The sequence below is a fragment of the Anguilla anguilla genome, chromosome 3 (genome assembly GCF_013347855.1).
Source record: "Anguilla anguilla isolate fAngAng1 chromosome 3, fAngAng1.pri, whole genome shotgun sequence".
NCBI classification, from domain to species: domain Eukaryota; kingdom Metazoa; phylum Chordata; class Actinopteri; order Anguilliformes; family Anguillidae; genus Anguilla; species Anguilla anguilla.
In genome coordinates this window covers 552,501-559,465 of record NC_049203.1, presented here as the reverse complement: position 1 = coordinate 559,465, position 6,965 = coordinate 552,501, and the positions used below count along the sequence as shown (strand labels likewise).

Genomic DNA, 6,965 nt, shown 5'->3' with positions numbered 1-6,965 from the left:
GCATTTGAACTTCTTAAAGTGATCAGCAAAAGTAGAATGCATCAGCTTGGAACATCCAGAGGCGCTGGAGTGACCTGGAATGCACTGCACTCCAGAGCTGGAGCACACTTAGTCTGATGTTTCTGAGCTGCTCTTAGGCTGTTGAGCTGTGGACTGCTCGTTAAGTCTGACTCATTTTTACAGCAATTATATCTTGGCCGTAGAAAGACTGCGAAATGCGCTTTGATCCCAGCGCTTGGGAACTAATAAATGATGAAAACGCCGGACTATGCTGAGCAATGTGCCCTGAACGCAGCAGCAAACGAGGACATTTAGAGGACAGAGCGTCACCACTGCAATTTACTTCGCTACAAGTGCCCTCTATTGGTGAAATAATTATAGTCCCAATGATTTGACTCCTATCGTCTTGACTTGACTTGACTATTATTTCTCCGAATTACTTCCTGACACCTGCTGCTTCGGTTATGCTGTGAAACAAATTGCATGCTACAATCACGTTACAAACAACGGGAAAATTACGTCATATCCGGAAATTACCCGCATTAAGAACGCTATTCAATCTCAGGTAAACTACAAAGGAGCCAATGGGACCTTTCGTCCTTCCGCGCTACTCATTATCGTGATTGCATCGTGGTTCATCTGTCTCTAATGACGGCCATTTGTGCAGCACAAGCGATGTGTTTATTACGCTCCTGCCTGAACAGATTTTCGTACAGAGTCAGGTACGTGTTCCCTTTTTTAAACATTCCCCAGTCGCTATGAGGACATATGCTGCTGTAAATACATTCCGCCGCGCTGGTCGCCAGCCCGAGCTCGGGAGTTTTTTTTTAGCGACCCAGATGGTAATTGGTTTTCAAAGAACCGCATGAGAAATTTGCATCGCAATTATCGGCGAGCGGCGCGAGTGGCGCAGGAGCGAAGGAACCGGCGGACGCGCCGACACGCCGCGCCAAACTAAATACAGCCCAGAACCACTGATCGGGATTCAGACAACGACCTCTCCTCTGCTCCTTAAACTCGCGGAAGATTACCGCTGCGCCGCTCTCGTACTCAGAAAGCCCTGCCCTGAAACTATGTCTAGACTATCTGGGGGAAAAACACCTTTTCACTTTTTATTTTATTTTTTATTTTTTACGTGGTTTGTTTCCAAAGACTGGCTCCATCGTGCTCGCTCACCATCCATAGAAAACGCGCACGTGTCATACCATGGATATGCTTACAGACATCTAATGCTGAAATGACATAAGGAAATTGTATTTTTTTTCCTGGTTATAAACACAAAAAAAGTATACACCTTTACCTTGAGGCTTAATGAACGCTTTAAATGCAATAAAAAAGTAATTGCTCAGGGTCTTTAATGTCTTATGGTGTGGAGCTGTTTTTCATACCTCTTTTCCCAAGCTTATTTGAATTTCATATTCATCTGCGTTTGTACGTATGTGGCTTGGTGAGGCATTGCTAGGCAACAGCAATAAAAACCACTGTTGGGTCTTTGGTCTTCTGAGGGCCCTAAAGAGGCCAGCTGTGCGCTGCTTTCATTTTATTGGACAAGTTTATGTCCAATCAGAAGTGCATAAGAGGAAGTGCATAGGTGTCTTGCTGATGGAGTTTTTGTTTTTTTTGGGGGGGGGGGGGGTGCGTCCAGCGTGGATAAACTTTGGTTCTGCCGACATGGCTGCAGCTTCTGCTGAGGGAGGCATTTACACTGAGAGGTGCAGGAGGTCACAGACTTTCCTACCCACAATGCCCCTGTTTTTACCCACAATGCCCCTGTTTTACACACAAACACTGCAGCACCTCCTCTGTCCCTGTCTCCCTCTGACCACCTCCTCTTTCACTCTTACACACCTTCACATGCTCCCCACCTCCCAAACTGTTTATTCAGAAACACTCCCTCACAAGCACCTCCTCTCATTCAGTCTCTCACACACACTCCTCTCTCTCTCACTCCCTCTCTCTCTCACACTCCCTCTCTCTCTCTCACAGGAGAGTTTGGGGGTTGTTTTGGCTGAGGAGCTGAGCATTGTGCTCATTGGAGTGAATCTCTCCCCAGAGCCACATCAGTCAGGGGCAGTTAATCTGAACATTATTAACTCAACGCGTGTGCTCAGCTAGCGGAGGTGTGGAGCTGAACACTCTTTATGAAGCCTTCCTGTGCACGACGTACAGAAAGGCACCAGACTCACACTGTCCACTGGCTCCCTGCCTGACCGTGATGTTTAAGTTTGTATTTAACCTGTTCGTTTGACAGCGATGTTTAAGTTTGTGTTTAACCTGTTCGTTTGACAGCGATGTTTAAGTTTGTATTTAACCTGTTCGTTTGACAGCGATGTTTAAGTTTGTATTTAACCTGTTCGTTTGACAGCGATGTTTAAGTTTGTATTTAACCTGTTCGTTTGACGGCTCAGTCCAATGAGGACTCTCCACACGGCTGCATGCTCTGCAGAGAGCAGTGTTTCTACGCTCAGGGGTTCCACACCGCTGCCTCTGCAGAACTTAGACTGATTAGGCTCCTCTGATTGGTGCAGCTCAGACTGATTAGGCTCCTCTGATTGGTGCAGCTCAGACTGATTAGGCTCCTCTGATTGGTGCAGCTCAGACTGATTAGGCCCCTCTGATTGGTGCAGCTGAGACTGCTTAGTCTCCTCTGATTGGTGCAGCTCAGATTGCTTAGTCTCCTCTGATTGGTGCAGCTCAGACTGCTTAGTCTCCTCTGATTGGTGCAGCTCAGATTGCTTAGTCTCCTCTGATTGGTGCAGCTCAGTCTGCTTAGTCTCCTCTGATTGGTGCAGCTCAGTCTGCTTAGTCTCCTCTGATTGGTGCAGCTCAGTCTGCTTAGTCTCCTCTGATTGGTGCAGCTCAGTCTGCTTAGGCTCCTCTGATTGGTGCAGCTCAGATTGCTTAGGCTCCTCTGATTGGTGCAGCTCAGACTGATTAGGCTCCTCTGATTGGTGCAGCTCAGATTGCTTAGTCTCCTCTGATTGGTGCAGCTCAGACTGCTTAGTCTCCTCTGATTGGTGCAGCTCAGACTGATTAGGCTCCACTGATTGGTGCAGCTCAGATTGCTTAGGCTCCTCTGATTGGTGCGGAATGAGTGGCTGCTCTCTCTCTCTCATTCGTGCAGCTGTGTGATTATTAATCCCTCAGGGTAATCCGCTGTTCGCTCAGTATGAACAGAGAGATCAGACAGACATGCTGATCCTAACGCTCTGAGCGGCAATAAGCATATGAAGTTTTTATAGTTGGGGACAAAAAAACCCATTACGCTTTTTATGACTTTTTTGGAGGGGAAAAAACGAGTCTCTTTGGGCCTGGTGCACGTCTCCTCAGTTATTTCTGAGAAGGCAAATAGAACGGGACGAGTTTGAGACAGTTCGCTTTGTAGAAAACAAATGTTCCTGTGCTGGAAATGGGTGCATTCATTTCCATTCGCTGTGGGAAGTGCAGATATGTAATTGAATTCCTCACTTTTATTGATTCAGGCGGTAAAGCGCAGCTGGAGGCAGATGAACGTGTGGCACTTCTTTAAGTCTCTGATTACCATACTGCAATTGGCCCCCTGCCGCCCCATCTCCCCACTCCACCCATCTTCGCCCTCCCCGCCCCACCCATCCCCACTCATCCCTGCCCCACCCATCCCCACTCATCCCCACTCATCCCCGCCCCACCCATCCCCACTCATCCCCACCCCACCCATCCCCACTCATCCCCACTCATCCCCACCCCACCCATCCCCACCCATCCTCACCCATCCCCACCCCACCCATCCCCACTCATCCCCGCCCCACCCATCCCCACTCATCCCCACCCATCCCCACCCATCCCCACCCCACCCATCCATCCGCCGCCCGCTCCATCTTAATTGCATTTTAACGTCAGTAAGTCCCAAATCTCAGCAGAAGACGACCCCTTTACTACCCCCCCCAGACAGCCCCCCCCCCCCCCCTTACTCCCTGAGTTCAGAGAACAGCCAGGGTCAGCCGGGGGCGGAGTGACACAAGCGCATGGAGTTCTGGCGTGAGGATGAACAAAATGGCGGGAAAGTAGAGTGAGCTTCAGCAAAGTGATGACTCATGGATCCTCGCTGAAGCATCCTCCTCACTCCTCTCTCCTCTGAGGAGCATTTACGGATCGGAATGTCCTTAAAGATGGTGGACCTTGATCGATTTCTGGGTCAGACGAGGTTCGGGGAGATGAGGACGGATAAAATAAGCGATTGGAGCCCCAGGTCTTTGGCAGCAGACGACTCTCCTCCCTGCAGATACGCGTGAGACGCTTATGCTCGCTGAGCAGACTGACGAGCTCCAGCTGATGGAAGCTGATGGTTATTGGGCCCTCCAGGAATCCTCTGACCTCCTTGTATCTTTCTAAGGTCAGCAGACAGCAGTTTCCACTGAAAACGCATTGACCCGCACTGCAGCACTCAACCTGCAGGGGGCTGGTAACCCCTGGGACTGCCAGGATTAGACCACGACACCCTGTTCACACTTCTGTCTGAGCAGGTGCTTTTTCCCACCGTGAACGACATCACTTCCTGCTAAGCCCCACCATCCTTGTAATTACAGAGGGCTCTCCTGAGAACAGCTTGTTTCATCCTTTGGGTCCGTGGCAGAGGTGAGAGTTAATGTCTGCCTGAAAACTGCAAACCACACTGAACAGACACAAGGCAAGGATGAAGAGAGAGGGTCAAATCAACCACCCATCCCCCACACACACACACACACACACACAGTACACAGACACATACACACAGTACACAGACACATACACACAGTACACAGACACATACACACACACACACACACACACACAGTACACAGACACATACACACACACACACACACACACACAGTACACAGACACACACACACACACACACACTCCTGGACGGCCTCAGAGATAATGTTTGAACGTCTCACAGTAACACTTTGCATAGATGCTTGGTAGAAGGGGCAGGTTTGCTGCGTAGATGCTTGGTAGAAGGGGCAGATTTGCTGCATAGATGCTTGGTAGAAGGGGCAGATTTGCTGCATAGATGCTTGGTAGAAGGGGCAGATTTGCTGCATAGATGCTTGGTAGAAGGGCCAGGTTTGCTGCATAGATGCTTGGTAGAAGGGGCAGGTTTGCTGCATAGATGCTTGGTAGAAGGGGCAGATTTGCTGCATAGATGCTTGGTAGAAGGGGCAGATTTGCTGCATAGATGCTTGGTAGAAGGGGCAGATTTGCTGCATAGATGCTTGGTAGAAGGGGCAGATTTGCATGTGTAATTAAAGCAGTAATTTCGGGTCAGGAAGCATTCGTGATGTCTTCCTCAGGCGTGGGAGAAAAGCGCTCGTTTCTGCTCCCCTGATTGGGCACTCGTTTCTGCTCCTCTGATTGGGCACTCGTTTCTGCTCCCCTGATTGGGTGTTCGTTTCTGCTCCCCTGATTGGGTGTTCGTTTCTGCTCCCCTGATTGGGAGCTCGTTTCTGCTCCCCTGATTGGGTGCTCATTACCGGTCCCCTGATTGGGCACTCGTTTCTGCTCCCCTGATTGGGTGCTCATTACCGGTCCCCTGATTGGGCACTCATTGCTGCTCCCCTGATTGGGCGCTCGTTTCTGCTCCCCTGATTGGGCGCTTGTTTCTGCTCCCCTGATTGGGCGCTTGTTTCTGCTCCCCTGATTGGGCGCTTGTTTCTGCTCCCCTGATTGGGCGCTTGTTTCTGCTCCCCTGATTGGGCGCTTGTTTCTGCTCCCCTGATTGGGCGCTCGTTTCTGTGCTAAAGCTGCAAACCTGCAGCTCGTGAGCCTGAAGGGCTCGTTGTCCCCCGTAATGATATTTAACAGAAACGTGCTAACCTGGGGTTCAGTGTTCTGGCTCAGTGTCACCTGTTACAGTCGCACATTTCATTCTGCCCGGTGATTTAAAAACGTAAGTGTTCGTTTATGTTTTCACAAACGCTCGGCCAGTTTTTCACCCATTACGGCTTTTCAGTTAAAAACAGAGCGGTACGGAAACATCATCTGTTCGCTCAGAACTGCATTTCATTTCTCAGCGTAAGTACTTTCTATTTTTGTGTGGGTTTGAAATGCTTCTGCCTCTGGTGGTTTGTAAAGTGCGTAGTTCTGTGAAACAGCAGGCCATCAGGATAATCACTTATGGTGCTGTTTGCTTTCTTTGGAATTGTTCAGGTTTTGTATGACTGTGAGAGTGTCTGTTCGGTCCGGATCGTAGCGCTAATCCTCCTGTCCATCGCGGGAGTGCCTCTCAGCTGTGGACCCGGCCCTGTCTGTGATATAAAAGGTCCGTTTGCGGGCGGCCTGTACAGATGAGGTCATTAGTGCGAGACGGCCTGCACTGATGAGGTCATTAGTGCGAGACGGCCTTTCTGGCTCTCGGGGGCCATTCCTGCTGTGTCGCCGTGCAGATCTGCAGATTTAATGAATCCAGCCTTCTGCTGGAAGCTACCTGCAGATGAGCCCTCGTATGAAGCCATCTCCCAGCCTCGGGTTCGACTGGTGGGAGCGCGTGTCTGAACTCCACACGCCAAACAGGATGGGCTCAGCTGCTCAGAACATTTAGGCGAAAGACTTTATTTCTTCAAAATCATAAAAATATATATTTTTTTGTCAGTGTAACAGACCTGCTCTTTCTTAACACTGCCTGTATTCAATCAAAAGTGATGGTGGCAGAAGTGAAGTGAAGGACTCTCTCTCATTGGTTACTTTGAGCTACTTTGCTTTTATCTGTTTTAAAGGTGATTTGCTTTGTTTTTTTTGTTTCTGCGCTGTAAGTTTCTGGAAGGGACACATCCTTTCATGGTCAGGTAGTTCCAGACTTCATCACAATGCAAAACGTTGTGCATCATTGAAGTAACCAAAGTTTCTTTGGAACAGACGTCTGAAGGAGAAAGTTGTTTGTTTTGTGTGAATATAGTGGTCATTAATGTCCCCTGTCCTGTTATTTACTCTTATCCTACATCAAA

General features: G+C 49.2%; 1 long non-coding RNA gene across 3 annotated transcripts in view; it reads left to right on the top strand.

The window, feature by feature from the left end:
* Nucleotides 1-571: 571 nt before the first annotated feature.
* Nucleotides 572-6,965, top strand: part of LOC118222830 — a 162,565-nt gene continuing 156,171 nt past the window's right edge. For all 3 annotated transcript variants that reach the window (XR_004764338.1, XR_004764339.1, XR_004764340.1), the window contains exon 1: nucleotides 572-722. This is a non-coding gene — a long non-coding RNA (uncharacterized LOC118222830). The remainder of the gene's footprint in view (nucleotides 723-6,965) is intronic.